The following is a 19,394-nucleotide window of genomic DNA, read 5'->3' on the forward strand; positions in this document are numbered from 1 at the left end:
TGCATCCAGGCAGAAGTAGCCAAGATGCTCACGCTCGGGGTCATCGAGCCCTCAGACAGTCCCTGGGCCAGCCCTGTCGTACTGGTCCCCAAAGCAGCTGCCCCCGGCACCACACCAGAACTCCGGTTCTGCGTCGACTACCGGGGCTTGAATGCGGTCACCAGAACAGACGCACATCCCATCCCCCGGGCAGATGAACTGGTCGACCGAATGGGAGCTGCCCGCTACCTCAGCATCTTCGACCTGACAGCAGGCTATTGGCAGATCGGCCTCACACCCCGAGCGCAAGAACGTTCTGCCTTCTCCACCCCCGATGGCCATTACCATTTCACGGTCATGCCCTTCGGCATGAAGAATGCCCCAGCAACATTCCAACGGCTCGTCAATCAGGTCCTGGCGGGGCTCGAAGGATTCAGCGCCGCCTACCTAGACGACATCGCTGTATACAGCCACCATTGGACCGAGCACCTCCACCACCTCCGAGCAGTGCTGCAAGCCCTTCAGCGAGCTGGCCTCACGATCAAGGCCAGCAAGTGTCAAATTGGGCAAGGGTCTGTAACCTACCTCGGACACCAGGTGGGAAGCGGCCTAGTGGCCCCTCTACAGCTGAAAATTGCCGCCATCCAGGACTGGCAGCCCCCCATCACCCAAACCGAGGTACGAGCCTTCCTGGGCCTCACGGGCTATTACCGAAGGTTCGTGAAAGACTATGGTACCATAGTGGGGCCCCTCACAGAACTCACGTCAAAGAATCAGCCCAAGAAAGTCAACTGGACCCCAGAGTGTCAAACTGCATTCGAACAATTGAAGGCCGCCATGTGTTCCGCTCCTGTGCTCCAGGCCCCAGACTACAGCCGGGAGTTCGTCGTCCAGACGGACGCCTCCGACCAGGGCATTGGGGCGGTCCTGTCTCAAGTGAACACCGAAGGCCTTGATCAACCGGTGGCCTTCATCAGCCGGAGACTCCTACCACGGGAGCAACGCTGGAGCACCATAGAGAGGGAAGCCTTCGCTGTGGTATGGGCCCTCAAGAAGCTCCGGCCCTACCTTTTTGGCACCCACTTTCGGGTGCAGACCGACCACCGACCCCTGCAGTGGCTGATGCATATGCGGGGGGAAAACCCAAAGTTGCTACGCTGGTCCATCTCCTTGCAAGGTATGGACTTCACAGTCGAACACCGGCCTGGGCCAGATCACGCCAACGCGGATGGCCTGTCCCGGTTTTTCCGCCTCGACGAGGAGAGTCCCCAAGAGGATGGGTAACTCTCCCCGCCTTCAGCTGGGGGGGACGCATGTTGGACAGGCCACATGAAGGGCCGCTCTCCCCCGGCCCAACCAGGCCTGAGTCCCGTCACGCAAGTACCACACACCACCATTGCACGTCCTCCGCCCTCTCAGGGCCCCTGCCCTCGAGCACGTTAACCCCGTGGGTCCGATCCACTGCCGGCCCACGCGCCCAGCCTGGGCCGCCATCTTGGACACTTCACCACGAGGCCGCCTGGCCCCCGATCGACCTCAACCCTGGGCCTAGCCCGGCCTCAGACATTCCGGCACCACCCTCCACCCAGGAGGTGAGCGGGCTACTTGGCAAGTCAATGGGAGAAAGAGGTGCCGATGGCTCTCCCCCACCAAGTGCCGCTCGCCCATCGCCTCCCCGGGCGCTGGCTCCACCCCCCTGCTGGGTGTCTGGACTCCCTCATCCCGGACCTCCCGACCTCCAAGTGCGAGGGTCCGGACATCAAAGCACGCCAGCCCTATAACTGGGGCAGCTCCAGAGCAGGAAGGCAGTTGTATCTTGGAGTCGAGAGACGTAAAGAGGAACTCATCCTTGACGGACTACTGGCGCTGCCGTAGCTCTGTCCTGTGCACCATCGTCCTGCCTGTTGGCGCTGCCACAACCTTCGCAACCTTCAAATCCATCATCGTCGTCGGGACCTGCTGGCGTGGCCGCGGACCGTTGTAACCGTCATCTTCACCGGGACCTGCAGGCTCCGCCGCGGACCGTCGTCCTTCCTTCGTCCATCTCGGGACCTGCCTGGCTCCGCCGCGGCCCGATCATCTAGAACGCCGAGCTCGAGGATTGAGAGCTATTTTCCACTCATTGGTAACAAAGACTGTCCCGCTACCCCTTTCCTCAGCCAGAGACTAGAACCGAGGGGACCCCTGAGTCCAGACCTCCTTGTATCATACCATCGTAACCTAAGAATTGCATATAAAGTCTCGTTAACCTTCAAACTTGTGTGGTGTCCGTCTGTGGGGGGGAAGTTACTTGTCTGTACAGTCGTTGGAGACGGCTCTCCCCGGAGACCTCTCCCCGTAATCTCGGCCGACCCTCCCGGTCCGTCTAACACAGTGGTAAACAAGAGAGCCCCCATCTCCCATTGTCTGCTCACAGTTGCTTGCAATTAATTGTGACACATTACCACTCAAAGAATGGAATGGAATGAAGTCAGTGAATCACAGGGATTAACTGCACAACACCCCCCCCACACTCATGTAAAGAGCAGGGTTAAGAAAGCTTGCCCTGCCAGAATATAATTCGGATCAATGCACCAGCAACTGAATAAATAGCATAGAATGCATTTGTGCCTCTTTACAGTTCCCAAAACTTGCAACCACCGGAAAGATGGATCCCACACACAACTAGACTTATCCTAAAATGTAGGAAGGGAGATAGGAAAAGTGCCACGAGCACCACCCCAAAAACAAGTAATGGAGAAGGAGAGCAAAAACGCAGGGGCATATTAGCAAGAACCTCGTTAAAATTATCACAGTTTTAACGGCAGGAAACCGCCACTAAAACAGCGATAATGGGCTTGCTAATATGCTTCATAGAATTCCAATAGAAGCCCAGGTTGGATGTGCAGGACATCTAACCTGGGCTTCTATTGGAATTCTATAACGCATATTAGCAAGCCCATTATCGACGTTTTAGAGGCAGTTTCCTGCCGCTAAAACGGCGATAACTTTAATGAGGTTCTTGCTAATATGCCCCGCACTCTTTATTGCAATCACTTTCTCTCTCGCCCTTTCTTTCTTTTCCCCACAATGTGCATTTAAAATCCCCACCAACACACAGAAAACACACTCGTACAAATGGGTACATATATCCTGTGAGAAAGTGCCATCTTTCTTGCACTGGTATGCCCCCACTTTTATCTGAACTGCTGATGTGCTTTGACTGAGTGTGTCCTGGGTTCCTGCCAACCAGGAACCCAGGGACTGTGTTCCTTCCCTAAAAGCTGTGTTGAAACTAAAACCCAATTGGCATCTCTGGTCACCTGTCAGCCCCTAGTAAATGGTACCCTAGGTACCCAGGGCATGGTGACCAGAGAAGACCCCTGAGGACTGCAGCACTTATTATGCCACCCTCAGGGGCCCTGTACCCTGACACCCACACACTGCCTTTGCAGGCTGAGTGTCTAAGTACAGAACTAAACAAAGAGTCAACATGGCACACATCCCTGTGTGCCTTGCCCACAGAACCCACTGCCCTGGCATACTTCAGTCACCCCTCTAGTTGGGTGCCCTATGCCAGTGGTGTGGGCACAGGTACAGGAGCCCTGTGCCCCTACAGTACCCAGGGCCATTCCTGGGCACTGTAAGTGCAGTGATGCCATTAAGAGTATATGGTGCAAGGAGGTTGTCATTACGAACTCCACAGCACCATAACGGCTACACTGAAGACTGACAAGTTTGGTACCAAACTTCTCATCACATTAAACCCGCACTGATGCCAGTGTGGGATTTAATGTAAAATGCCCCAGAGGGCATCTTAGAGATTCCCCCTGAAAACCTAACCTACAATCCACGTCTGAGCTGAGTGGCTGTAGAGGCTGCCACACAGCAGACATGTTCCTGGACCCCTGGGTGGAGAGCCCCCACTCTCCTGGGCCTGCAACAATGCACAACCTGGGCGAGGTGCTAGGTCACCTTCCCCAGGATGGGCAGGGGGAATCTTCAAAGGCATGCCGCCTCTGTGAGCGTCTCCAGACCCTTTGCTGTACCCAGCAACTGCCCCCCACCAGTCCTGACCCCAACTCTGGTGGGAAGACTAGCAGGAAAAACTATGTCAGGAAGGGGGGTGTGCCAGCCTGTGCCAACCCCACCCCTCAGGTGGGGGAGACGAGGTGAAGCACGACCCCGGTCTCCGGCCATCTTGAAGATGGGGAGCCCTGCCCAATTACAGCTAGGACCCTGCCCCCTTCCCACAGGAGAGGAGCAGCCTAGGGCGTTACTCACCCCAGGACAGGGACCTATTGGTCCCTGCCCTTGCCCTACCTGTAACGCCCCTAAATTCAGTATTTAGGGGCTCCCTGAACCTTCCTTCCTCAGATCCCGATAAGAAAAGAAGAAAGAAGACCAAGAGGAAGAAGACCAGCCGCGCAGCTGCTAACAACGGGACAACAACAACTGACTTGGCCCCAGCCCTACCGGCCTGTCGATCCTGGAACCTGCTCCTGCCTATGTACCAGCGACTCCTGCGGACAGCAACCTTGGAACACCCAGAGTACCTGCCTGCCTTGACCCTCTTAAAGACTGGGACTCCCATCAGCAGAGGCTCTGCTGCAACAACCCCCCTGGTGCCAGCCAGGAAGCTCCAGACCAGCCCACTCTGCACCCGCCGAGCCCGGTCTGACTGATCCAAGACCACGTGGACGTCCCCCCGGCGACTGAGACCCGAAGTCCAGTGCCCAAAGACCCTCCTCCATGAACCAGACAACGCCTGCAGCCTCAGAACCAGGGAACCCTCCAACCGCGACCAGCCGAGGATAAGATTTCCCGACACCTAAAGACACCCCTGCACCCGGTGCCCTGCGACCCTCTGTGTCTCCCTTTGGGGTATCTACCTCTTCACCAGGATACCAACTTACCTCTTGAAGTGATGGTCACACCTGAAGAATCACTGTCCCCGAGTCTGCCGTCTTTGTTCCCTTTTTACCTTTCCCATTGAATAACATTCAGCGCCCGACGGCTCAAAAGCACGCTAAAGCCAGCCGCCCTAGTGCCCCTGGCAGTGCAACCTGTTCCCTGCGCAATGTGACCCCCTGTGCCTCCCTTTGGGGTACCTACCTCTTCTCCACATTGAGATGCCACAGATCAGCACACCAGTGTCACAGAACACACTCCTGTAACACCAAACACTACCAACCACAGCAGCAGTGACATGTCATTTCACAGTACCAGAGTCCAAACGTAGCACCAAAGTCCAGAAGGCAGTTATGACCAATGGAAATGCTGGATGCAAGCACATATGGTAATAGTGCTTCTGGTACAGTCACTGGTATCATGTCTTTACCAGTGTGACAAGGAAATAAGCAAATGCAAAAATACATGTCTGAAAAGATGTCGCCCAACGTCCGAAGGTAACTAAACCACAGCTCGGTGGCTGTCTAACATATCAAGAGAAGACTCGCTCTTCCAACAGTGGGGAGGGCACCTACTAGCTTGTAATTGAAGCTGGTGGGTAGCCGGATGGAATGAAGACTGATTTTCCAAGTAGATCCATGTGTCAGCAGATCTATTGGGATGACCTGCTTGGAAAAATGAGCAAGGATAGTGCACCAACAACTGCATAAATAGCATGGAATGCATTTTGGACTCTTTACAGTTCCCAAAACTTGAAACCACAGGGAAAATGAATCCCACAACACAACTAGACTTATCCTAAGACGTGCAACTTGCACTAAAGTTTGCATTTATATAGGAAGCAGTGGTAGTTCCTCTGCTAAGGCGAAGGAGCGTCGCCCCACTGCTTTTCACAGTGAAAAAAAAGAAAGAAGAAAATGATAACTCTATGTTATTATCATTCTATTTGATTCTGCTGTGGCGTATTAGTGAGACAGGGTTCTCTACCCGGCTTTGGACAATGTCCCCGCCTGGCCTGATCGTTTCCAGAGCAGTCCATGTCACCATCTAAAACAATGTTGAGGTCCCCTCCCAGCTGGACTGTCCAATCCGGCAGGCCTGTAATCTCCTGAATGACGTCTTTATAAAACCCTCCTGCCCACTATTGGGGATGTATACAGAGGCTAGCACAAACATATGTGTGTGTCTAAGGTGAAGGTGTGGGCTAAAAACCTCCCTTTAATTTCAGCCTATTTGCTACCAAGACGCCCTAGGAACAGGGAGGAAACCAGGGTGGCAACACCAGCAGTCTTGGAGGTGGCTGACGAAAACATCTGGAGTGGAAACGCCCTTGATCGCAGACGGTGGGTATCGGCTGCGAGGAGGTGTTTCTCGCCTGTCCCCGGACGTAGCGGTTGCTCCCCCTTGCCTCCTGCAGCTCTGGGTATCGTAGTGCTGTTCTCCTCCTCACTGCTGCCTATTCTAAGCTGTGCATTATAGCGCCTCGCATTGCTGGACAATAATTGTGCCGTGTGTTTATTGTTGATTTTAATGGTGCCTGTGTGCTAATTGTGGAGATTAACTTTACCTGTGTGTTAATTGGGGATATTATTTGTGCCCACGGAAGTATTTTCATTGGCTTTACTTGACATTACTTGAGCCCCAATATCGTCGTGTTAGTCATTGTTTTTGCTTGTTGCCATTTGGTTGTGCCTCCAGTCCGTCCCTCCCCCCACGCTCCTGCCTCCCAGCCGCCCCGCCCTTGCTCCGCCCCTCCACCCTCCATGTATGACAGTTAGACATTCGCGCAGCGTCGACGCGCAGCGGACGCGCCCAATGCGCGCCGAAGGTGTGCCAAAGGTAAGCCCGTCTACGCCCGTCCTCGCCTGGACCGCGCCCAGTGCCAGACCCCCTGGTCCCCGCATCACCCACCTTCTGAAGAAACCCACAGCTGACCCCACCGAACTCAAAAATTACCGACCCATCTCGCTCCTCCCTTTCCCTGCCAAAGTCATTGAGAAAGCCGTCAACAATCAGCTCGCCGCCTTCCTCGAAACCAATAAACTACTCGACTCCTCACAGTCCGGCTTCCGAGCCAAACATAGCACCGAGACCGCCCTCATCGCAGCAACAGACGACATTCGAACACTACTGGACAACGGAGACACAGTCGCCCTCATCCTCCTCGACCTCTCCGCAGCCTTCGACACAGTCTGTCATAGTACCCTAATACAACGCTTCAGCAACATCGGAATTCAAGGGAAAGCATTAGACTGGATCATCTTGTTCCTCGCTGGAAGAACTCAGAGAGTCCGCCTCCCCCCTTTTAAGTCAGAGTCCACCGAAGTCATCTGCGGCGTTCCACAAGGATCTTCCCTCAGCCCTACCCTCTTCAATGTCTACATGAGCCCCCTCGCAACCATTGCACGTCAGCACAACCTCAACATCATCTCCTATGCTGATGACACACAGCTGATCCTCTCACTCACCAAAGACCCAACCACCGGCAAAACCAACCTTCATGAAGGAATGAAAGAAGTAGCTGAGTGGATGAAGCACAGCCATCTGAAACTGAACTCGGACAAAACGGAAGTCCTCATCTTAGGTGCATCCCCCTCCGCCTGGGACGACTCTTGGTGGCCAACGGCCCTTGGAAAAGCTCCCATACCGACGGACCACACACGGAACCTGGGCATCATCCTGGACTCCACTCTCTCGATGACCAGACAAGTCAACGCCGTCTCATCATCATGCTTCAACATCCTACGCATGCTCAAAAAAACATTTCGCTGGATCCCCACCAAAACAAGAAAATCGGTCACCCACGCACTGGTTACAAGCCGCCTGGACTACGGAAACACCCTCTATGCCGGCACCACCGCAATACTGCTGAAGAAACTCCAACGCATCCAAAACGCCTCAGCCAGACTCATACTAGACATCCCCCGCACAGACCAAATCTCCGGTCACCTGAAAGACCTTCACTGGCTCCCCGTCAACAAAAGGATAACGTTTCATCTCCTCACCCACGCACACAAAGCCCTCTACGAACTTGGACCTGACTGCCTCAACACACGCCTTTCCTTCTACACTCCCACCCGCCAACTGCGTTCGTCCAACCAAGCCCTCGCCGCTGTGCCACGCATCCACAAAGTCACCATGGGGGGAAGATTCTTCTCCTACATAACGGCCAAAACCTGGAACTCCCTTTCCATCCACCTCCGCCTTACCCAAAACCACCTAGTCTTCAGAAAACAGCTTAAAACCTGGATATTTGATAAGTAAACCTCCCCCCGTCCTCAAGCGCCTTGAGACCCTCTGGGTATGTAGTGCGCTATATAAATTCTGACTTGACTTGACTTGACTTGAAGGAGGCACATAAGGGTGTTACATTGCTCCAACTATGACAGAAGCACTCATCGTTTAGTGGGATTGTTTAGGCCTTTCAAATTCAGGAACACAACGTTGATGTCAGGGACCATGGGTATGGGAGACAAAAGTGCTATGGCTGACAGCATTGGACTAGTGGATATAGGAGGCATGCAAGAGCCCGTGGAATGAGCCTGCAATGACATCGAAGGAGAGGAGGCAACACAATAAAGAGAGGAAAGAAAGTAAAAGAAACTCACCGAACTAACAAAACAAAGAGAACTTTCATAAGTAAAATTCACATATGTCCCAGGCGGGTGGCTTGTGGTGAGATGTGGATGGATAGCCGGAGCCCCTGTTGCCTCCCCCCCCCCCGCTCAGGGGCGGCCATATCAGCTGGAGTGGTCCCACCAGGCAGCTGGAAAAAAGAAATCAGAGCTGGATGATATTTCAATAAGGAGCCTAAGTCAGTCTGCAGAAGTGAGCTTGTAGTCCTCCGACAGGGTCCGAAGGACTGCTGAGCACTCCTTGGCAATAGCTTCTGTGTCTGGGCGAGAAACTGGTGATGAGCCCCCCACTCTCCACCAGCGACCACTGTCCTCTCGTCGAGTGGGGCTGAGGTGCCTCACCGGACTGTCCTGAACTGCCCCAGGGAAACGAGGGAGAGACGAAGCTTCTTCCAAAGAACATATTTGGCGGACTCTACCTTCCCATTTGAAAATGAGTCTGAACGGATGCCCCCAAGAGTAAGCAACTTATTTAGAACTAAGGAATGCGGTGATGGGCTGGAAATCACGCCGTTTCTGAAGAGTGGAGGCCGCTAGGTCCTGGAAGAGAAGCGATTTGCATGAGCGGAATTCAATAGGGTGCTTTGACTGGGCCTCCCGCAGGATGCGCTCCTTAAGCTTGAAATCATGGACGCATGTCAGGATGTCAGGTGGTGGAGTTGTCTGTGACCTCCTGAGGCCCACTTGATGTGTGCGATCTTGTTGTATCTCCTGGTCTAGGTGATCCCCTAGAACATGGCGGAACAAGTCTACAACGAAAGCTTCAAAGTCCAGCGCCTCTGCCCCCTGCAGAACCGCCGGTATACGGAAATTCTTTCGGCAAGAGTGGTTTTCCAGATTCTCAGTGTGGGATTGGAGATCTAGCTGTTGTTCGTACCGTCGTAATACCTACTGCTGGAGCTGGGACACCTCTTCATCTCTGACCGCCGTCTGGTTCTCCAAATCGTCCACCCGTTCCCCCACTGAGTCAAAATCCTTCTGCATCTCCCGTATTTCGGCCGTTAGATCCTTTTTCATAGTATGGAACTCCCTGGTAAGGTCCGCGAAGAGTGATTCTAGGATGCTACGTGTGACGGCCATCGGGCTCCGCCAGGTCCCGCCGGACCGTGGCCCCACCCGGGTACAACATGGCGTCTGCTCCACCGGTCTCTGCCTTGAGAAGTAAGTCTTTGACTGATCTGTCCTTTTGGCCTCTGGAGGTTGCTAAGTGGGTACGAGCTATGGCATCATGTGGTGCACAGCACAGCGTGGCCCTGTTCCTGACCAAGTCCATCAGAGGAGTGCCTCTGCAGCTGACTGTGTCCCAGGGAAAAACCCGCTGTACACTACTCTGACTGCCGGTCCTCGGCGATGAAAGAGGTCACCCGGCCGTGTTGATAACCCGGGAGGGGGCTGGGAAATGACCAAAGGGGGGCCGCCACGCAGCACAGTTACGCAGCTGCAGCTTGCTCCCTGCGATGGTGGGCACGAGGATCATTGTCAGCAAGGGGGGTGTACCCGGGCTGTCTCAATCCGTGTCTCATAGAGTCTCGCCCTCTGAATGGCAATGGCTATAGCTGGGTCACCGGGCGTACACCCAGGGCCTCGGGGCTCGGACTAGGGTGCCTGTAAATAGTCTCAATATGGCGAGCTCCTCTACATCCACCTGCACCCCCAGCGCAGCGTTCAGGAAAGCAAAGAGGCAGGCAGGACCAGACTCGACCACACACGCAGTGTCAGTGGTTGCTGGGCACTGGCTTAGGGAGCTGTAGGTCAGCAAACCTCCGGAGTGTATTGAGGCAAGGAGGTCCCACCCAGGTGCGTCTGAAGAGATTGGAGCTGCTAATCTAAGCTCACTTGTATGAGAGGACTCCAGTCCTGTATTCACAGCGCTCCACTGCTGGTGGCTGGACGGGCCAAGGTGCTCCAGTTCAGAATGCCTATGTCTTATCGCACCCCCTGGGTGAGCGCGACCCCCGTTGCGGGGCCGCGGGTCTCAGTGCTGGTGTGCCAGGATGGATGAGGCAGGGGTGGTGAAACAGGCCCGGTGTTCTAGGGCCCGCCCGATCACGGACCCACTCAGTGCGGCCGCGCTCCTCTGCTAGGGTGCCGCTGTGACGTTCTCAGTCACAGGCCTGCATGGCCATCTTGGAGTGCCGCGACCAAGCGCCATGTGGGCGGGGGTTTCTTGATGGCTTGGTCGCAGAACAGTGTTGATTATGCCAGCCGCTGGCAGAGCTCCACTGAGGCGCCTGTAGGTCACGGCGACAGTCTCTGCAGCTTGCGGCAGCCACTGCTGATCACTCCCCAGGCTCGCTCAGCCACACGCGCTCCCGGGACCGGGAGCCAGAATCATGCGTTTGCTCCCTGACGAGGCGGACCATAGCTGCACAAGGGATTCCTGTCTCTGCCCGGGTCTGGATTTGCTGATAGGGTCAGGCAATAAGGCGCTGTGTAAACATGGCCTGATCTGTTGGCAGGAGAGGCGAGTAGATGCGGCCTACTCATCCGCCATTTTGGACATGCTCCACTAGTGTAGGTTTTAAGAGACAGTTGTTGCTTTTTGATGTTGCGAGCAATGTTGCAGATAAGATGTAAACCATCTTAGGACTGTGCCATTGATATCAGTGTGGTTCTTGAGTGTTTCAAGTAATGCTGGGTGATTTACGGTATTAAAAGCTGTAAATAAGTGAAGTAGGATTAGGAAGCATGCGCCAACTTCATCTAAGGAATGTCATCCGAGATATTGAGCATAGCAGTTTCTGTGCTACAGCCTTTCCTGAATCCTGATTGGAAGGTGTCATGCAGGTTGAATTTGTTTATATGTTATTTGTTGGTTGAGTTGTAGTAGGACGCACTTCTCGATTGTTTTGCTAGGAATGGGAGGTTGGTGATAGGTCTGAAGTTATTGAGGTCATTGGAGTCTGCCCTAGGTTTTTTGATTATGGGTTTGCTGTGTTGATGACTTTTGTCCACAATCCGGCGATGAAATGGTTGAGGTTTTGTACTCTTGTGGAAAGGCGGGGATCATTAGTGTGGGATGTGGGTTTTGAGTTCACAATTATATTGAAGACTTCAGTTATAGTGAAGGAGATCACCGTTGACATTAGTTTTTCTTGGAGCCATTAGATCATTAGTTAAGTCTTGGGGGTGGGGGAAGCTACCGTGGTGGGATGTGAGTCAGTGGGGAAGGTTGACAGGGATGTCAGATTTTAGACTTGGATGAAGCATTACTCAATTTTTGCGACATTATCACTGAAAAAGTTAGCCATTTCTTTACAGCGTTCATTGGTGGCTGTTGTTTTGTGTTGGGAGGTACGGGCAATTTGTTGTATAATTATGTTAAAGAGTTCCCTTGGTCTGTTCTGAGTGATGTTTAATTGGTTGTGAAAGAAAGTGTTTTTTTCTTTAAAGGTGTGTTACTTATAGACAAGCTACACAGTTCCTAGGAGTGAGAGATGTACTATAAAGGGGTTCTGGCTCCATATTCTGTCTGACTGTCTTAGTTGTCTCCTCTCGTTGTTAAGATCTGATTTGAACCAGGATTTTGAATGGATTTCTCTTGACTCTTTTAGTTTGAGTGTTACCACTTGGTCAAGAACATAATTCATCGCTTATTATAGTGGTCAGTGAGGTCACCAACAGTGTGAGTGAGAGGTTGATACTGTAGTTGGGCACAAATCCTGGATTCCAATTGCGTTATTGGGATTTTGTTTGATGTTCCCAGTAAAGTGGGTAGGTTTGTTGGATGGGGCTGGGTGGGATCTGACGTGGGTCTTGATATTCAATAGTATGAGATGGTGGTCTGACCAGTTAGTGGGTGTGACAGAAAGAAGTGATACAAGTTCATTTTGGTGATTACTGCATCTAAAGTGAAACCTTTATTATGGCTCATTGCAGAATTGTGTGAGGTTGTTTATTTCAAGATGGTTTGTAAGGTTACAGACTGTGCTGTCTTCTGAGTTGTACCAGTGAATATTAAAGTCGCCCAGGAACATGTCCTTCAAGTCAGTTAGGGAGAACCTTGTTACTAGGTCAACAAGTTATTCTAAGAAGAGAGTGCGATCACCAAGTGGGTGGTAGATGGTGTAGAGTTTGATGAGAGAGGTTCCCTTGGCTGTAAGTTCCATTCTGAGGTATTCAAAAGTCTTGTAGTTTGAGGTCTTTAAGGGGAAAAGCAGGGTTTCTTCTTTGTGGATGATTCCTAGTCCGCCACTTATTCTCCCTGTTCTTTCCTGTATAATGATGGTATAGCCAGGTTGTGTGAGCAGGCCTAGCATAGGGGTCGAGAGTTTGTTAAGCTAGTTTCGGTGAGAAAGGCAATATCTATTCCTTCCTCCAGTATCATTTTGACAATTTCTGTGGCATGTTTAACGGCTGATCTGCAGTTGAGGAGCATCCATGTTAGGGGACTAGGACTATTGTTTGTGGTATGTAGTACCTGAATGGTGGTGCATTAAGCAGGCAGTCTAGGCAAGGTGACCTATGAGTAGTCAAATGAAAATAGCGACTTTGCATCATCAATATGCACCACACCATGGGGGTTGCACATGTGATGCACAATGCTACAGTGTAGCAGAGTCTTGCATTCTCTACGCCTCAAAGGTTGCTCACTGTGGAGGCTGTCTTGTCACACACACTACAGGGAACATTACCCACGGTCAGATGTACAGGGCATGATACAGTGTCTTTACTTGGAACATTAGATCCAGTAGGATTACAGAGTGTTTTGTAATGTGTAGCAGCATTCATCAGTGCATAAAACTATTTGCAGGACTCTTGCATGCATGGTTTTATGTATGCATGTTTTTATGCATGTTTCATTTTTTAATGCATGCACGGAGAGCCACAACCATGGATTCTTTGCTTCGTCTCAACCAACTCCCACTTCCAGTATTGATGACGGATGACATAAATGTCACCATTTTTAATTAATCAGCTGCAAAGCTGTACCACGTGTCCTTGAGGAGGATGTGTATATGGCAGAGTGAGCACAATTCACGCAAAATAGGGTCATATAACTGTAGAAAGCATTACTTCTTTTGTGTCAAAGACCAGAAGGGAAACTTCCTCCAGTGATTTTTCAGACACCAGACAGAGCATGAACCCCCTGTCCCTTGCACACGATCTAGGGTAGATTTAGCATGTGGGTTGAAAAAGCAGGTCAAGTTGTAGTGTATGTCTGCATGGTGATCAGGGGCAGATGCTGTAAGCATCTTGTTGAAAAGCACATCATGTCTCAAGCAGAGGGAGGAGGAAGTTGCCACACATTTATGGTTCAACTGAGGACGCTGCTCACAGACCTACATTTCAGGCACAATGAGGCCACTTAACAGCAGGAAAAAGTTGGATACGCCGACAAATGAGTAATGGACAACACTGCATGAGTCACAATGACAATCTATAACGCAAAGGAGACAAACGAAACAGGCTTTAAAGTCAAATAAAAAGAGTAATCAAATTGTTGCAAGGGTTATGTGACTTAACGCGTGCTTGGACGCAAGAATGCCAGTATATAGCAGTGTTTCATATAGGCGCAATTACTGTGCACTAATTTCTGTTGCTAACAGCACAGCAGCAAGTAGTTCTTCTGAGATCGCGGCCTGCAGCATCTTGCCATCAAGCACTGATTTCTGTTGCTAACAGCACACCAGTGAGTGGTCCATCTGAGAGCGCAGTCTAATGCAGTTTGCCATCGTGCATTGATTTCTGTTGCTAACAGCACACCAGCGAGTGGTTCTTCTTAGATTGCAGCCTGTGGCAGCTAAGCATGGGCGGAAAATCCGTTCCGCTCGCGGATTTTGCGGATTTTCGGGAAATCCGCAATCCGCGAGATTTGCGAATTTCCCGCAAAATCCGCAAATCCGCGAGCAGCGGATTTTGCTCGCACTGCTCGCACTGTTCGCGTGAGTTCGCGCCCCGCGAATAAGTGCAAAATTGCAGAAAGACGATCTTAGCAAAACTGAAAGTAACTACTTACCAGGTTCAAAAGTTCAGGCTCATCATTAGTAGCCATTTCCTGTAGTGCTTCCTGAGGGGCCCCTCCAGAGTTCAGTTGCCAGTTGAAACTATTATGTGACCCTGCTCTGAACCTCAGAATAGTTACACATATGCCACAAAGGTCCTGAATTACAGCTAAGGGAGACAAGCAGGAGCCAGGCTGGAAGTTAAAATCCATTAATCAGCCCCTAATTCATTATTGTCAGTTGGGGCAGGGCAGGTGTTGTAACTAATTTTGCAACAATGAAAGCACTTAGCAAGTGCAAAAGATCACTAATCAGGGCGCACTAAGGAAGCAGGTGCCAGCTAAAAAAATATTCTGTGACACATTAATCAGCCCCAAATTAATTCAGGTCACTTGAGGCAGGGAAGGTGTGCTTTGCTTTGCCGAAAATAATGTACACTGGACAACCAGAGGGTGTGGTGATGAAACAGAGGGTGGCATGGGTGGGCCAGAGGGTGGCATGAGTAGTCAGAGAGTGGCAGTGGTGACAGAGAGTGGCAGTGATGAAGAAGAGTGTCCCAAACAGGCTGGACACGTAGAAACAACAAGTTCGCGAAACTTGCGACCCGACAGGTAAGTTCGCAATTTGCGAAAGTGTACAAAACCCTCGCGAACTGGCAGAAACACGGGCGAACACAAAAAAAAAAAAAATCCGCAAATTCGCGGGAATTCGCGGATTTTGCGGATTGCGAATCCGCAAATCTGCAAAATTCGCGAACGCGAGATCCGCAAAATTCGCTCATGCTTAGTGGCAGCTTGCCATGAAGCATTGATGTCTGTTGCTAACAGCACACCAGCGAGGGGTTACTTTGAGAGCGAGCTCTGTGATAGCTTACCATCAAGCACTGATTTTTGTTGTTAACAGCATTACAGTGTGAGGTGCATCTGAGAGCGCAGTCTGTGGAAGCTTACCATCATGTATTGATTTCCATTGCTGACAGCACACCAGTCAGTGGTTCTTCTCAGAGCGCAGTCTACAGCCGCTTACCATCAAGCCTTGCATTGCCTCAGTCAGCCAGAGTTCAAATCATCTCACAGCTACAAGCTCACCTATGCAAGGGTACGTTTGTACGTTCACATGCATTGTTCTTTGATTGTGACCGTTGCTGCAAACACAGCATATGACAGTACCCAGCTTTGTGTCACACGTATTCCTTAATTTGCAGGCCAGTGCAGCATTTGTGGTATTTATGTAGATCTAAGCAAACACAAGGAGATGATGGACAGAACGCTGAAGCTTTTCAGACACTCAGCCCAGTCACATATCTGTGTTGAATCCATCATCGTTCTTTAGCTCACTTCGCCACCCCAGTTCAGACACAGCTATATGTAAATCAGTCTTGACCCTGTGCCTCATGGGAACAGTCCGGCCCGAACTGCCAAGCCATGTCTTCCCTGGACCGGAAACAAGCATTCTGGGACCGGTTTCGGGCTAACAGCCCTCATCAGCCAGGATAAGTTGAATCCAGTAGCAAAGTGAGCAAGAGACCCACGTCTGGCCATACCCTGCCAACTTAGGGTGAACAAAGGAAAACAAGGAGATGAAGGACAGAGCACTAAAACCATTCAGACACTCACCCCAGGCACAGATCTGGGTAAAACCATTGATCCAGCGCTGCTCTCAAACAATCCTCCAAACCATTACGGAATACTCAGGCGCTATCACACTTCACTTGCCGGTGGGGCCCATAGCACCGCGAGTCACTCATTCACACAATTCACACTGCCCCCAAGATCAGTGAAACCTAGAAGAGGAGCTGCTGGACAGCAGAGTAACCTAATTAATCTACAAATTTAAGTTCTATACATTATACACATATGCATTCTACATCACCATGGTATTTTAAATTCATAAAAACAACATTAAGGCCCCCCACTATTTTGGTTGATGGACCAGCTAGTAGGAGTTAGTTGATTGAAATCAAGACCAGCTTAATTCATCATTTTATTTAGTTTTATTTTTCTTATTAACTCAATTATTTTGTCATGACTTTAAGTTTAAACTTCTAACCTTTATTCACAATTTGTTTAAAACATTTCTTATAATTTATTCAAGAAAGGAAAATTAATTCAATACATTTTTACATTTATTAGTAAAACAGTTTAGAAATACGAAATTTGAAAGTCATATTATCAGTCTTCTTTGTCATGAAGAAAAGAACAGGAATAAGCAACACAGGTTCCCAAAAATTCAGCCTCTCTATCTTCCTCGATGTCTACCTCCCATCTGTTCTCTGCATTCAATTCTATACCCCGTCAAAAGGTAAAGGCAGGAAAATTCCAAAGACTTTTGCAACCAAAAATCATTCGGTCCGACAGCATGTCGTGGTGCGAAAATATATTCAGGAACAGCTTTTTTTTCTCTCTTCCGAACAGCCTCTTTTATACTCTTTTTCACTAACTATCTAACTAAAACTTGAAACTTTAGGGTCCATACTCATTTCTCATTGATCCATTAGAGGGGTGGTGAAGATCACCTCATCTCCTCATTGTCCAAAATTTTGCTAAGTCACTTCCATATTTCACATGTGAACATAATTGTTCAATTTCGATACTCCTCATCCTGTCCTTAATGTCGATACTTCACTCAATTTTCCAAGGCTCACCACTCGAGCGTCTCTTTTGGCACCATTCCGCTTTTCCGGGCCATGCTGACCTTGACATCAGTAGCCCAGGCACAGGCCGCTCATACATCTCTCGAGCACAGTCGCGCATGCATAGAGTCATACTCTTTCGGAGTCTCACAAAACCTCCATTTTATGCTAGGCCGCACAGGTCTTATTGGGAACTAACACAGAAACATACACAATCAAACGTTAGATTTTGAAGTAAAGCCTTTCTGTTTACCTCCCACCATTGTAAGTTTTACCCTGTTAATGGTTACCTAGTAAAAAGTAACAGAAAATGCACTGTTTACTTACCAATTTTGTTCGTTTTGCCTTGAAAATACTTATAATAAGCATAAATGCATAGCTCTGCTTACTTAAAAGCATTCTTGCACTATGTTAGTATGACGATTTCACATGATTAAGGTATTACGGTTTGCAACACAAGCAAATTAGTATCCAACGTGTATTTTTCTGTGTGTGTTTTTCTTTTTGTTGATTAATTTAACTTTCAACTCGATTAATACATGCTATAGTTATGAGAAATTAATTTCACAAGGGGTACACAACAATTTTTGTCACTCCCTTGCTCCATCACCGTCATTGTTTATTAGCTCACTTTGCCACCCCAGTTCAGACACAGCTATATGCAAATCAGGCTTGACCCCGTACCTCATGGGAACAGTCCAGACCGAACCAGCAAGCCATGTCTTCCCTGGACCGGAAACAAGCATCCTGGGACCAGTTTCAGGCTCAGCCCTCATACGCCAGGCTAGTTTGAATCCAGTGGCAAAGTGAGCAAGGGACCCGAGTCTGGGCATATCCTGCCAACTTAGGGCAAACAAAGCAAACACGAGGAGATGATAGACGGAGCGCTGAAACTTTTCAGACACTCACCCTCAGTCACAGATTCGGGTTGAATCCATCATCCTTCTTTAGCTCACTTCGCCACCCCAGTTCAGCTACAGCTATATGCAAATCCGTCTTGAACATGTACCTCATGGAACAGAACCAGGCATCCTGGGACCCATTTCGGGGCTAACAGCCCTCATCAGCAAGGCTAGCTTGAATCCAGTGGCAAAGTGAGCAAGGGACCCACGTCTGGGTATACCCTGCCAAATTAGGGTGAACATAACAAACACAAGAAGATGATGGAGGGAGCGCTGAAACTTTTCAGACACTCGTCCTCAGTCACAGATCTAGGTTGAATCCATCATCGAATCCATCATCGTTCTTTAGCTCACTTCGCCACCCCAGTTCAGACACAGCTATATGCAAATCAGTCTTCACCCTGTGCCTCATCGGAACAGTCCAGACCGAACTGCCAAGCAATGTCTGCCCTGGACCAGAAACAATCATCCTGGGACAAGTTTCGGGCTAACAGCCCTTATCAGTTAGGCTAGCCTGAATACAGTGGCAAAGTGAGCAAGGAACCCACGTCTGGCCATACCCTGCCAAGTTAGGGCAAACAAAGCAAATAAGCATGGGCGAATTTTGCGAATCTCGCGTTCGCGAATTTTGCGGATTTGCGAATTCGCAATCCGCAAAATCCGCGAATTCCCGCGAATTTGCGGATTTTTTTTTTTTTGTGTTCGCCCGTGTTTCTGCCAGTTCGCGAGGGTTTTTACAATTTCGCAATTTGCGAACTTACCTGTCGGGTCGCAAGTTTTGCGAACTTGTTGTTTCTACGTGTCCAGCCTGTTTGGGACACTTCTTCATCACTGCCACTCTCTGTCACCACTGCCACTCTCTGACTACTCATGCCACCCTCTGGCCCACCCATGCCACCCTCTGTTTCATCACCACACCCTCTGGTTGTCCAGTGTACATTATTTTCGGCAAAGCAAAGCACACCTTCCCTGCCTCAAGTGACCTGAATTAATTTGGGGCTGATTAATGTGTCACAGAATATTTTTTTAGCTGGCACCTGCTTCCTTAGTGCGCCCTGATTAGTGATCTTTTGCACTTGCTAAGTGCTTTCATTGTTGCAAAATTAGTTACAACACCTGCCCTGCCCCAACTGACAATAATGAATTAGGGGCTGATTAATGGATTTTAACTTCCAGCCTGGCTCCTGCTTGTCTCCCTTAGCTGTAATTCAGGACCTTTGTGGCATATGTGTAACTATTCTGAGGTTCAGAGCAGGGTCACATAATAGTTGCAACTGGCAACTGAACTCTGGAGGGGCCCCTCAGGAAGCACTACAGGAAATGGCTACTAATGATGAGCCTGAACTTTTGAACCTGGTAAGTAGTTTCAGTTTTGCTAAGATCGTATTTCTGCAATTTAGCACTTATTCGC

Source organism: Lissotriton vulgaris, chromosome 1_1, assembly GCF_964263255.1.
Source record: "Lissotriton vulgaris chromosome 1_1, aLisVul1.2, whole genome shotgun sequence".
Classification (NCBI taxonomy): Eukaryota; Metazoa; Chordata; class Amphibia; order Caudata; family Salamandridae; genus Lissotriton; species Lissotriton vulgaris.